This window comes from Pongo pygmaeus, chromosome 10 (genome assembly GCF_028885625.2).
Source record: "Pongo pygmaeus isolate AG05252 chromosome 10, NHGRI_mPonPyg2-v2.0_pri, whole genome shotgun sequence".
NCBI classification, from domain to species: domain Eukaryota; kingdom Metazoa; phylum Chordata; class Mammalia; order Primates; family Hominidae; genus Pongo; species Pongo pygmaeus.
The window spans coordinates 82276476-82290572 of record NC_072383.2 but is presented as its reverse complement, the minus strand read 5'-3'; the positions used below and the strand labels follow the sequence as shown (position 1 = coordinate 82290572).

The following is a 14097-nucleotide window of genomic DNA, read 5'->3' as shown; positions in this document are numbered from 1 at the left end:
CCTGTGTTACTCTTTATAATAGCATATAAAAGGTCATGTCTGATTTATTCATAGTTATAGCAACTAAGCATACCACACTGCAGTGCATGCATGTAGGAGGTTCTCAATTTATTGAAAGAGTGAATAAATAACAAGTGCTGTTTGACTAAATAAATGTTATTGAAAAATTTTTAGCTTTTAGCCTTGTGAAGAGGCTGTTTTCCTCGCTGGCTTTAAATAATCAAAATAATCAAGCTGCCATGTTGTGAACTTCCCTTTGGAGAGGACCACATGTCAAAAAACTAAAGGCACCATCTTAGCCACAGTCAGCAAGTAACTGGGGCAGGCACGCTGGTATCCTACAACAAACTACAAGTTACCACAAGCCATGTGAGCTTGGGAACAGATCACAAAATGGAAAAAGAGTAGATGAGCCTAAACATGCAGGGCATGCTAAGGTCATGTATTTAAGCTTCACAAGTCTTGAATTTGCCATATTGGCAATAGATAAAAATAGAAGTCTCTTAGCTGGGAATGTACTTTAAGAATGTTACTGATGAAAGATGAAGAATGTCTAATGACTGTACCAAGCAAGAGGGAAAACTACTGTCTTCTGCAAAAATAACAATGAGATGGTTAAGAATCTGAATCTGGAAACTGAATATGGAGAAAAGAAAATAAACAATGTTATGGAATTAAATTTGTGCTATTATATGCCAGAATAAACACTCAAAAGCTAATTTCGAGCTGACACTAGAGTAACATCCTGACACAGCTCTTGTCCTGGTGTGCTAGAGTTCTCGATGAATCTACTGGTCTTGATTCACTGGCAGGAGCAATCAGTGGCTGTTAGTATGCATATCTAAAACATGGCCTACCTAGATCCCAGAAGGTGTGGGTTGGTAGGCATCTTTCCTCATACTCATCAGGGAGTTGGTACCTGCTATGGTGTATTATAAGCCATCTCTCTGTTTTTATAGGCCTACTAAAATGTTCTGTCTGGGGAAGGAAAAGTTCCCAAAGCAGCCTATCATCATGAAAGCCAAATTCTTCAGCAGAAGAGCTGAGAAGATTAAGAGTGTTTATGAGTATGGGGCTAGTCTTGGTTACTTAAAGTCACATGGGGGGAGGTTTATTAAATGTTAACAAATGCTTTTTAAAAATAGCTGATGTAGAAAATTGTGTCACTTACATTATCAAAAAATAATGAAGTACCAATCTATTAAAGATGTATAGATCTTTAAAAGACAGAAATGACAAAACTTTATTCAAAAATGTAAAAGATTATAAAGATAAATGAAAATCTGAAAATTGAATTCTGTTCATATGTAAGAGGCTCAATATCAGGAACATTACAGTTTTTCTAAAATACAATCTACACAGCCAGTCTAATTCCAAAAATGTTGATATGGTTTTAAAATGAACTTGTCAAGAATAATTAGAATGGGCATAAACATACAATTTTAAAAGAACAAGGTGGATGAATAAATATATCCCTACCAGGATATATTATGCAGTTATACTAATTGTAGTAAAGTATGTTGACATTGGAATAGATAAATGGACCAATTGGACATAATAGAGAGCTCAGACACAGATTCACACAATTGTGGAAAGTTTATACGTGACAAGAGATTTAAGAATTCAGCTGGAAAACACAAATGGTGATGAGACAACTAGTCTTCTTGTGAAAATAATAATAAGTGGATCTCAATGTTGCTGAAAGTAAACTCCAGGGGTATTAGATAATTAAATGTGAAAATAAAGATGATTACTACTTAAAAAGGATATATAGGGAAATATATTAATACCCTTGTAGCAACAAAGAACTAGAGATATTGAAAAAAAAATAAAACAAATAGGCTAATGAATTTAAATATACCAAAATGAATATATTCTGTACATTATAAGGCAGCAGTCAAATAAAACGTATTTTATCATATATAACCAAAATAGAATTAGTGTCCATGAAATGTGCTAATAAATAGAAAACATTTTTAAGTCCATTAAACCTAATAAGCACCACATAAATGTTAGTTATAATTATCATTCTTTTATGAATATATAAAGAGCTTCTTAAAGTCATAGTAAAATAATCTAAGAAGCATCGGCTTTATATAAAAGTGAGCAAAGAATATGAGTAGCAATTTGCAAAAAGAAAAATAAAATGGCCAATAAGTATGTTGCAATCTCATTAGTAATCAGAGAAATACAGATATCATTTCTATCCAGTAGACTGGGAAAAATTAAAACAATTTTATTGCGTCTTATCAAGACAAGGTCACATTCTGTCCCCTAGGCTGGAGTTAAGGGGTGTGACCATAGCTCACTTTAGCCTAGAACTCCATGTGATCCTTCTGCCTCAGTTTCCCAATTAGCTGGGCCTAAAGGTACATGCCACTGCGCCTGGCTTTTTATTATTATTATTATTATTATTAGAGATGGGGTCTCACTCTGTTGCCCAGGCTGGTCTTGAACTCCTGGCCTCAAGCAATTCTTCTGGCCCACCCTCTCAAAGTGCTAAGATTAAAGGCATGAAGCTGGCAAAACAATTCTTAATAACAGTTGTTAATAAGATTGAGGGGCAATGGAAATCTCATTAATTACAGGAAATAAAAATTGATTCAACCACTCTCTAAAGCTATTTGACAAAAGCTTAGGAAAACTGAAAACTAACATATTCTATACCCTAGTGATTTTACTACTAGTAGATACTATATATAGCTTTAATATATCTGCACAGTGTGACATTTATAAGAATATTGCTGCATTTTTCAACATTTAATAATTAGAATTAATCTAAATATTCTGTAAAATTCAAATGGACAAATGATGTTCTGTTTATACTCTGGCATATCACAATTAATAAACTAGAGATACAGATATCAACAGGAACAAATTTCAAAAACATAACGTGAAAAAATTCAGGAGGTATATACAATGTCATACCTTTTATACAAAATTTTAAAATATATAAGCCAGTGTTATATATTTGTAAATAATGAAAATAAGTAATAAATATAAATAATAAACATCAAATTCAGAAAAGCAGGTATTCAAGAGATGAAACGATGGGCATGTGATCAGAAAAATATATATAGAGAGAAGTCTATATATATAAGTAAATATATATATAGAAGTCTTCAATTTTTAAAGCTATAATTTATTTAAAATAGAAAAATAAATCTGAATTAAACACAGCAAGAGATTAAGATCTGACCATCCATACAAAAATAAATATATATGTTGTATTTTTCTAATAGCTAATGTATGCTTAAAATATTTTATAGTAATTACAGAAGAAAAGGGTTGATAAATGTAGAAAGATAATACAAGCCTAAACTTGACAATTGATAGATTTGTTGTCAGGGAGAACAGACAAGCAAGGTCAAAGGAGATTGGGGGAATAGGACAAGAATTCTGTCATAAACAGGAAAGGGGGATTCAAGAGGAAGAGATTTTCTGGAAAATTAATACATTCAGTTTGCCAGGAAAAAGTTTCAGGTACATCAAATATCTATAGTTAGTAATACATACCAGGAGTTGAATCCAGAGACAGATAGGATATAAGATGCAGTTCTGGAAGTTATCAATGTAGAAACTATACAATTAGATGAGAGTAAGGGTGTAATTGAAAAGAAGCAAAACTTTGAAAATTATTACTTGCCTATGGCAATCCAAAATTGCCAACAAAATTAGACATAAACACAAGAATAAATAAGAAAGGCATTATCAAGATAGAATTTAAAGAATGCGCAACAGTGTATGGGTTTGTAGGAGTGGGGCAAGTTGGTTGAGAGAAAATCAAGGGAGAAAGAGGATTCAAGAATAACTAGAAGATCACATGCCTAAGGATATCACTTTCTCTAGTAATTTTTATTTGTGGGCCTCCTGATTATTCCTTCTTTTATACATTAAGGCAGCAAGTAAAGCTTTGAAATCCAACTATACAGTGACAGCTTTATAAAATGCAATGTGAAGGAAGGATTACTCTGACACCTTCATACTTCAAATAAATTTGTTTCTAGTAGAAGTAAAGAATTTTGTTAGCTACATATGGCTTTATGCAAAAAGTGCTGCAGATACGTAGTAAAGCTATTCTGTGGTTTTGGCATCTAATAGCATAGCATTTATTTCTACTTTACCTTCAGTCTTTACTTAAAATATTACATTTTCGTTTCTATCTACTCCAGTTAAATTTGTTCTGACATAACTCTCTAACTAAAGGTGGCCACATGAGTTCTTACGGTTTAACAGTAATGTGATAACATTTTTACTCTTTAAACGTAATATTTACTAAGATGAATACTCAGTTTTGACAGTAAAATAAATTTGTGTATGAAGAAAATACTCTTTTACTAAAAGGTGAATGTATTTAAAAGTAATAGAATATCTCTCTTAAACAATTTCATATTGTTAGTCCATGACATAGACGCATATGAGAAGTGCAGACTTCAGTTCTGTCAATGTTTGAAAAGTTATTTTGAAAATACCCCAGTTCCAAGACATAAGATATGCTTGACAATATAAAGTTAACATCATACAAAATGCACACCTGAATATGTAAGGAAATAAGAAAACTTTCCAGAGGATGTAAACAGTAGAAAGTTAGAAACCACTGTGATAAGCCCTTGCAGAAAATCTGGTAGGCATAAGAACTTTTGATGATTTCAGAAACCTAGAGACTTGAGTTATAATATTGCTCAGGGATAGGAGATGGAGTTGGAAGCTTATATCTACTCCAAGTGGTAAATTGGCAGACAGATCCCCTCATAGAACATCTAGAAGTTTAAAAATTGAATTTAAATGTGCAAAATGTCAAGTATCAGATTGTACAGAGGACACAAAGACATACAAAGGAAATACAAAAGAGGGTTAAAAATAATATAATAAGGGTCCAACATAGCTTCTGAAAATCTAGAAAATAGTGAAGGATGGTGGACATGAATCAGAATAAAACAAAACTTCCGCCCCTAGATTCATCATAGTAAAACTGCAAAATACTGACGACATCAAGAACGTCTTAAAAACAGCCAAAGAGGAAAGAAAAAAGAAAAGGTAATCAACAGAAGAACTGCAATAAATTTTCAAAAGAATGAGAAGAAAAATTGAATTATAAAACTAAAATAGAAGACAAAAAGTTAAAAAAGGAAACATAGCATAAATTAATGTGGTAAAAATATTTCATGTGAATTTCAATTGTCATATATCATAATCATACATAAGATATTCACAAAAATATAAGTTCACAGAAAGGTATACTGAAAAGGGGGAACTTTATACTTGAAAATTACTGAGTGAAATATAAAGAATAATTATCTTAAATTTATTTTATAAAATATATTTATCCAAAGAAAAAAGAGGTTACTACATATTGAGAAAGTGAATACATATATTTCAAAACATTTATCCAACTACTAATGTGCACTAATTAAAAATGGTATTACAATAAGCGTGTGAAAAACACCACGATAGTGGGAGATTTTTATCATCTTTAAATAATAGTTGATAAAACTAAAAAAAATAGGCAATTTGAAAACATACTTAACAAACTTGATCTAATGGACAGATATAAAACATGTCACAGAAGCTGAAGAATATGCATTATTTTCTGAATTACATTTGACCTTTAAAATTATGTATTAATTTCAAAAAGTACTTTCATCAATTTTCAAAGAATCGGTGTCATATAAACTGACTAATATCTAAATATCTAAATGTAATTTAGATATGTAATTTAAATGTAATTTAGATATTTAAAAACTGATATTATAAATAAAAATTGAATAACTACAATTACAAAAGAATTTAGAAAAGCTGTTATTGTCGAAAACAACTAAAGTGGTAACCAGAAAAAAATGTCTAAACATTGCTTATTGACTCTTTAAAAAGGAAAGAAAATGTAGGAGCTATTCATCTATTTCAAGGTGTAAGACAAAGAAAAGGAAAATACCCTCAAAAAAATAGAAGAAAGGAAATTATAGAAATAAAAACAATAATAAATGTAGATCAAAGCCAGTAAATAAAACTCATCAAATAAACAATTGTTTTTGAGATTTGTTTACTCTCACAAAAAAATGTAAAACGGGGAACCTAAGTTTAGAAACGTAATTATAGACCAATCTCAGTAATGAAAACAGATGAAAAAAAAAACCACTAAAACCCTAAATACTATCACAACAAAAACCCTAAATCTAAAAATATAAAATAGAGCAAATTCGGAAAAAAAAAAACCCTAAAAAGTAGCAAAGCCATCACCATAGTGGTTTTCTCCAGATGTGATGAGAGAAAAAAAATGCTTTCACACTAAATAATATTAACTGACCCATTAACAGAGCAAAAGAAAGAGACCAATTAGTTATTTCAATATGTTCAGAAAAAAAGTAATTAGATAATTTCAAAATTTATTGAAGATAAAAACACTTTACAAATCAGCAGGTAAATCAGTTAAGTTGCTAAAGTGACTGCCATAACCCTATATGTATAGTTTATAGAGACCAATATGAAACCATTTTTTCCTCTCATCACATCTGGGAAAAATCACGGTCATGGCTTTGTTGCCTTCTAGATTTTTTTTTTCTAAATTTGTTTTGTTGTTTAGATTGAGGGTTTTGTTGTAATTTTATTTAGTATTTTTGTATCTGTTTTCATTACTGAGATTAGTCTGTAATTACATTTCTAAACTTGGTTTCCACATTTTACATATTCTTGTGTGAGTACACAAATCTCAAAAAAAAGTTTCTTTGTTGAATTTTATTCACTGGCTTTGATCTACATTTATTATTGTATTGCTACAATTACTTCTACTTTTTTGGTCTTTTTTTTGGTTCTTTTTTTTGTTCTTAGTCTTACACCTTGAAATAGATCATTAGCTCATATATTTTCTTTCTTTCCTTTTTAATACTCTATAAACAATGTTTGAAATATGATATATATAAGATAAAAATTTTAAAACTTCCCTTTAACATAAACAACAAAAAAATTAGAGAGAATGATCATTGCCACTGATTCTACCTAATGTTCTGCAAGTGTTTGCTAATGAAAACAATATATATGTAAATAAAGGTTCAGGGAAAAATCACTGTTTACTAAGATATCTCAATGTGTTCTTCATTGTCTTACACATTTTGTTGCTAATATAAATGATGTCTTTCTAAGTCATATTTTCTGTTTTATATGGATATATAAAATGCAAGGAATTTCTGAAATTTTATCCCTTTTCATCAACTTTCTATATTTTTTGAGATTTCTCAGTATGCAGTGTTATGTATAGAAAATTTAAGTTATAAATTCTCCCCAAAATAATCTATTAGGATTTCTCCAGGTTTCTTAAATAGCCTTTGAGATAATCACTCTAGAGTGTACTTGAATGAATTATACAAGAAGAAACTTCATATTCTTGAAGATAATTAAATTGAGAGACTACCCAGAAAATAATGGACACCCATTATCTATTTTAACATATAGTTTTTTCAATTTAGCAGAAATATCTCTGAATATAAGTGAATATTTCCTGGGCTTTCTTATAATTATAGGCGATTAAGTTCTGTTAAGTGGGACTTAAGTGTTAATGGAAGTGTTAATGGTATATGTTACCTCTAGTATCCACCCTTAATGGCAGAGAGAATGCGTCTCTCCTCCTGGTTTCTCTTCTGTGTCTAGAATTTGAATTCATTTACTGGGACCAAAGCATGAATAAGAAACCAGGTATTGAGTTTGCTACAAAAACAAGGTAGTAATACCCTAGGTCCTAATGCTTGTGGAGCTGATTTACTAATTCTGGTCTATCCATTACCTATTTATGTGTGAGAAAAATTTATGTTGTGTTTAATCCACATAAATTTTGAAATTTTATTTTTCACTTACTCACAACTGAATTATATCCTGTATAATACAGGTGTCGTACTTTATAAGAAATGAAGAGCTATCACAAGAGCATCATAATGAAGACAGCATATTGCTAAATTAGAAATTAGTAAATTTGCTAATGTATTACCAAAATCACATAGATCCTTAAAGTAGACCTACAATAAAAATGAGAAATACGTATATTTTAACAGTCACATTACGTATCAATGGGGAACACATGTCTAATCAATAAATGTGCTAGGAAAATAGTATTCCCAGTATTACTATATCCTATTTCAAACAATGTACTATATCCTATTTCAAACAATGTTAACTATGTTTTGAAGACTGGGCCATATATCAGATGAGGGGAAGCAAATTATTTGTTGAACACCTTGAAGATATGAGGAATACTTGTTTTTTAAGTTAGAAGGCTGAAAGTTTAAAGACAGTGATATTTTACTTCTGTCTCATTGTTCATTGTCCTGTATTACAATTATTTAGATAAGTTATTTCTTTAATTTGAGTATTATTCCCTAAGGGTGAATTTGTCTATCTATACCCCAATGGCATGCTATTTTGTGCAAAACATTCACCCTCATAAATATTTGTAAAGTAGTGTTTTTATGCAATTGTTCCAGACCAGCAATTATTTTAACCCAATATACCTTTATATTTTATATATATCAGCCTTGTCTCACTTGACTTGATTACTGAGACTTCTCCTTGAGAGATTGGATGATTTCTTCATTTCTGTTTCTGGAAACCTAAGGGCTAGGCTCCAGATTTTAAGGGATACACCAATGTAGTTAAAGATATCCTATAAACACCCTTATTTGAGATAGCCCCCACACACTTTTCTGAGGCAGTCATACATTTCTTCTTTTTTTTCTTTTCTATTACTTGAAAAAAATGTCCTGCATATCTGGAGCAAGTCTTACATTTCTGGATAAACATTATAGTCTACTAAGGGCCATATTAATCCCAGAATTCGATTTTCTTTTCAATGAATAGTAAGGATAAGATGATGGATTGACATTGTATTTATCTATAATCATTACAGGAGCTTATGGGTAAAGAATATAGGTCAAGTGCCAAAATTTGACATTGTATTTATCTATAATCATTACAGGAGCTTATGGGTAAAGAATATAGGTCAAGTGCCAAAATTCTCAACGAATATAGGAAATTTTCTGAGAGGTGTTCTGACACATACAGTTAAACACAGGAAATATGATTTATCTATCAGTATGATGAGTAAATGCAATAAAAATGGACAATGACCATAAACTATTTTCATATATAACCAGAATGTTAATAACCTTTCATAACAATGTTACACAATTTTTTAAATGAAAATACATGATGGAATAGAAAATACTTGGTAAATTCAAAGGCTGAAATTATGGGTAAACCTATTCCTTAACTGTTTTTAATTGTATTTAAGGCACATGTATTATAAAATATAAAAGTAAGATCTATAAATCTGAGAACCAAAGTATTTTTTAGGAAATTTTGGTTAGGATAGAATATCTTATGGCTGACTACTAGGTGTCCCCAGTACATGCTCTCCCTTCTTCCAAACATGTGGATATTGTCTGCTCTTCAAAATATTACATTTTCAGCCTTCTGTAGCTCCACAAACCGATGAGATTAAGTTTTTTTCACTCCTATAGTTGTTGAGTTTAAGTGATGATTACCACTTCCAGGACTCAACTTGAAAAGATTTGCCATGCATTCCTGTGGTCCTCTCTCTCTTCCTTCTGTCTGGATGATGGCACAACCTAGATCAACATCTTTTGAATCCAAGATGAAAGCCAAGTTTTGAAGCCATCAGTACTACCCTATCAAACCTGGGTCCTATCCATTAGGATTAGTGGAAGTAAATTTATATTTTTTATGCACTGATTTAGTGGTCCCTTTCTCTTTTCTGGTTAACAGAAGCTTATCTTATACTCTAATTAATACATATGTCAAAACTTATTGATGGCAGTGGTGGCCCATCTGGAGCAGCTGCTGCAGGGATGCCGGATGCAGCAGGGGAGGTGTGGCTGGGTCTGCAACTTCCATGGACCTAGCAGGGGCCAGGAACAAGCTGGAGCAACGTTCTCTACCAAGTTAGCAGGGCTGGAGTCCCGCATTCCCAGGCACAGCTGCAGCCACCCAGCCATGTCTCCAGACCTGGACATCCCTACACTCTCGGCCAGGCCCAGGAAGCCCCTCTCCCTCGCAGGCTTGAAAGTGCCTGCTCCTGCTGTCTGGCTCTTCCCTGCTCCCTGCGCTCAAATGGGTGTGGAACAAAGTTGTGGCCAAGCTGGGAAGGCTGTTGCGACCTGGCTAGGGGTGTGCTCATCCCGGGCAATGCTGACACACCAGCCCCCTTCTGCCTCCACCCCCTCCAGACTTTGGGCACTAAGGAGCATCACAGGGAGGTTGAGGGAGCGTGAGGGTGGCTTGGAATGGGCCTACAGGTGACCCTCAGCATTAACAACCTGGGCATTGTGGATGGCATGTTGATAGCAGTATGAGGCAGACAGATTCCTGGGTAGAAAGGGGCAGGTCCCGGTGAAACGCCACCTTCAAGCCAGGGACGGCCTGAAGCCTGGGGCCCAGGCTGCCGGTTCTGGGTGGAGTCCACAGCCCAGACTGAGAAATTATGGTGCTTTTTCTGGGCCCACTCATGGCTATCCATGGACCAAATAGCACATATTTCCTCTCTTCTAAGGCCATAAAAACCCCAGACTCAGCCAGACTCAAACAGATGTTGGAATGACCTGCCTGCAGAAAGGAGCTACCCATTTTAGGTATCCTGAGAGTTTTACTGTCACTCAATGAAGCTCCTCTCCACCTTGCTCACCCTCCAGTTGTCCACATACCTTATTCTTTCTGGACACAGGACAAAAACTTGGGATCTGCCAATTGGTGGGATTGGAAGAGTTGTAACGCAATCAGGGCTGAAACAGCACCTCCCCACCCCCGCCCAGTTGCCACATTGCAGGCAAGGAGGAGAGATGTTCTGCAGACCTTGGAAGAGCCCAGACCTAAGGCTTCTCCGAGCCAGGGCTGTGACACCCTCTTCGAGGCTCTGTGGTTTCTGGCATCTCCAAGCTTCCAGGTGTCACTGTGTTCCCCTCATCTGGATGCAGTGCCTGAAGCAGAAGCTGTGTGTGGTACATCTGGTCCAGCCACAGCTTGCATGGAGCTGGCACCTATGCCAGCAGCTGGAGCTGCCTGGCCTGCCACAGCAGCCAGTGTGCCTGGCTGTGCAGTGGCTAGACCCTGCACTCACTTGCTCACACGTGCCTTGCTGCTCTGCCCCTGGCTTGCCCTTGGCAGGTGTGAGATTCAGGCCAGTAGCTTGAGCTGAGTGCAGCATGCCCAGACGAGGGGGCAGAACGAGCCCAGCAGTCACAAGCATACTCAGGCAAAGGTGCCACTGGCCACAGAGGTATCTGGCTGATGAAGCAACACCCCAAGGATCATGTGACATTATCACTTATTAACTATTTCCTGACAGCTTAAGCTAACATGACAATACTTTAATCCTTAATTATTATTTGGCTTCAGATTTACACTCACCATTAGATTCAGAATATTCTCCCCACATATCTTTTATTTGCTTATTTGAAACTTAAAACTGAAGCATTGCATTATTTCTACCTGAAAATATTCTGTTCGACTAGCTGGAAATGGGCTATAAAATCTTGTGAGGATTTCTTTAGGCTGACAATATAAACAGGACAGAAGCTTCCAGTCAGCACAAGAATAAAGTTCTCACTATTAACCGCATTACTATTTGTTTATATTGGATTGCTGCTAAAATAACCCTATTTCTAAAACTATTTTCCACTTCTGTTAACCATTCCTGTAATTTTCTTGGAAAATGAGCAATATGTTATGCATGAAAAAGCCACTGCATTAAGGATAGAAGTAAAGTTTCAGATTCCACAATTATTGTAGATAGAGTTCCAATGACTACACCTAAAATCACTCATATATTACAGTGTAATTCAACAACTGAATTGTAGTGGTTTTTGCAAGGAATAAAAATGTTGAATAATATATATTCTCACCTTAAACAATTTCTAATTTCTGAGAAAGGCTAAAGTCCTGTTAAATATTGGTTAATGGTGCATGATACACATGGAAATACATACGCACTCCCAGTTCCAAATAGACGCAAATTCTGATAATTTTCACATGCCAGAGGAATACCAAGCAAGTATAATAGAGGAAACAGTCATTTCCTATATGCTGTACTTCTCATTTACACTTCTAAATATTTGTCTAATTTTTTTTTCACACTGGATTGTGAGTTCCATGGAGTCAAGGAACTTATCTGATCGCAAAATTCTCATTGTCTAGCATACAGCAGCTGATTAATAAATATCTGTTCTCTGATGATTTATTCTCCATAGCAACTGGTTTGCTTTTATTCACAATCACTGTAAATACTGAAATTGAATATATTGATTTTTTTTTGTATTGGCTACTAGGACACTTGAAATTGGCTATATGACCCACTCCAGCAAAGAATAAAAAATTGTGGATATTTTTTGGTATACTCTCTCCCTTGTCTCTTAATGTCTTCCCTATTGCTTTACTTCTTCACCACTCTGCCACTTAAATTTAATTATTTAATACGTAGAGTCTCTACACTCTTTTTGGAATGAAGTGCAGGTATATATAAAAATTTAAACAAAATAAACACACAAAATCAAACTGATTTTAGAAATACCTTGGCAGAATACAAACAAAAAATAGTTTATCTTCAATCATTGGCTTCAACTGAACTATATTCTGTCTCCTAATGAGAATCTTGGAAGACCTCATTGCTCCCGAGTCATAATTATTATAAAAGCCCAACACAGCACAATGCAATTTAAGATTTTGATTTTTAATTTAACTTCCACGTTCTCCCCTTTCTGTCTTGAATATTGGCCTCGCCTTTGCCTGAGGTTCTTGAAGTCAGGGGTTGGGGACTGTGGAGTGTCTTTCTCTCTTCTTCCTTTTCTTGAGACCCATAGGATGTTAAGAATCTTGTCTAAACTTTCCCATGTAGAAAGTTTTGGAAGTTTTGAGTAAAATTTTACCCAAGCACTTTGAACCAATAATTTTTAAAAATGACTGAAAAACAGAATTAGTTCTACTATACTCTACACATAGTGAACATCTTAAGGCAATGTATGAGTGGTAGATTACAAAAAATGGGTCATGATTCTTCTCACCCATCTTACGCAAATCCCTTTCAAATGAAATTCTGCAGTCCTTTCCACTTAAAGGTAAAACCTTTCTCCATACATTGAATCTGAGAGACATTGAAACTTGCTTATTCCAGTAGGATTTCTCTTGGGAACCTGGCTGAGACAGAATTTGAACAAGCTCACTCTACCCTGATAGATGATGAGAGACATATGGCTGGTTGCTCTTATTGCTCTAGCTGACACAATGCCAACCATCACATATATAAATAGGGGCATTGTAGGCCCACCTCTCTCAGCCATCCTGCAACTAGCTGGCATCTGACCACAGATGTATTAGAGAATCCAGCCAGTAACAAAAGCAATTATTTGCTGAAGCACAAATTGCCAAACCACAAAATTGTAAGTTAAATTGATAGTGCTTGTTTTAAGCCACCATGTTTGAGTTGGTTTGTAAGGCAGCAATAGGTAACTGATACACCGCATATAGATTTTCCTTTCCTATCCTTATTAATCTGCCACAAATGTTTGGAGCAAGTTTCCCAGGTCAATGCTATCTTTTTTAAAATCTGGTCTAAATAAATGTACCATGTGATTCTTGACTGGATCCTGGTTTGAAATAATCAGCTGCAAATGATATTATTGGACTTTCCCCAAAAATGTGATTTGAGAAGTATTTATAATAGTCTAAGTATTTAGTTAAGTTTCTGAGAGATGCATACTGAGCCATTAAGATATTTATATTTATTTACTTTCAAATAATTCTTTAAAACTTTAGATAAAGCAAATAAAATACATTTATACTTCTTAAATCTAGATGTTGTATAGCATTATATCATTTTATATAATTTGTATGTGTTTGAATTTTGTCTTAATAAAATACTTAAACAAATAGGTTGTCCTTACTTTCTGGTGAATGACATTTACAGATAATAAATTCTGAGCTATATCCTAGCTTCTGAATTTCCAAAGTGGAACATTCTCACAAATCTGCTCCATCTCACTCATGTCCAAATGACTTAACATGAAATGCTGAGACCTGCAGATTGAATAAAATGACATATTCAAC

The 14097-nt window shown here is 34.1% G+C and overlaps 1 non-coding gene across 1 annotated transcript; it reads left to right on the top strand.

Moving 5' to 3' along the window:
* Positions 1-725: 725 nt before the first annotated feature.
* Positions 726-852, top strand: LOC129011063 (small nucleolar RNA SNORA3/SNORA45 family). The gene has a single exon (XR_008493193.1). It is a non-coding gene; the product is annotated as a small nucleolar RNA SNORA3/SNORA45 family (small nucleolar RNA).
* Positions 853-14097: the final 13245 nt, after the last annotated feature.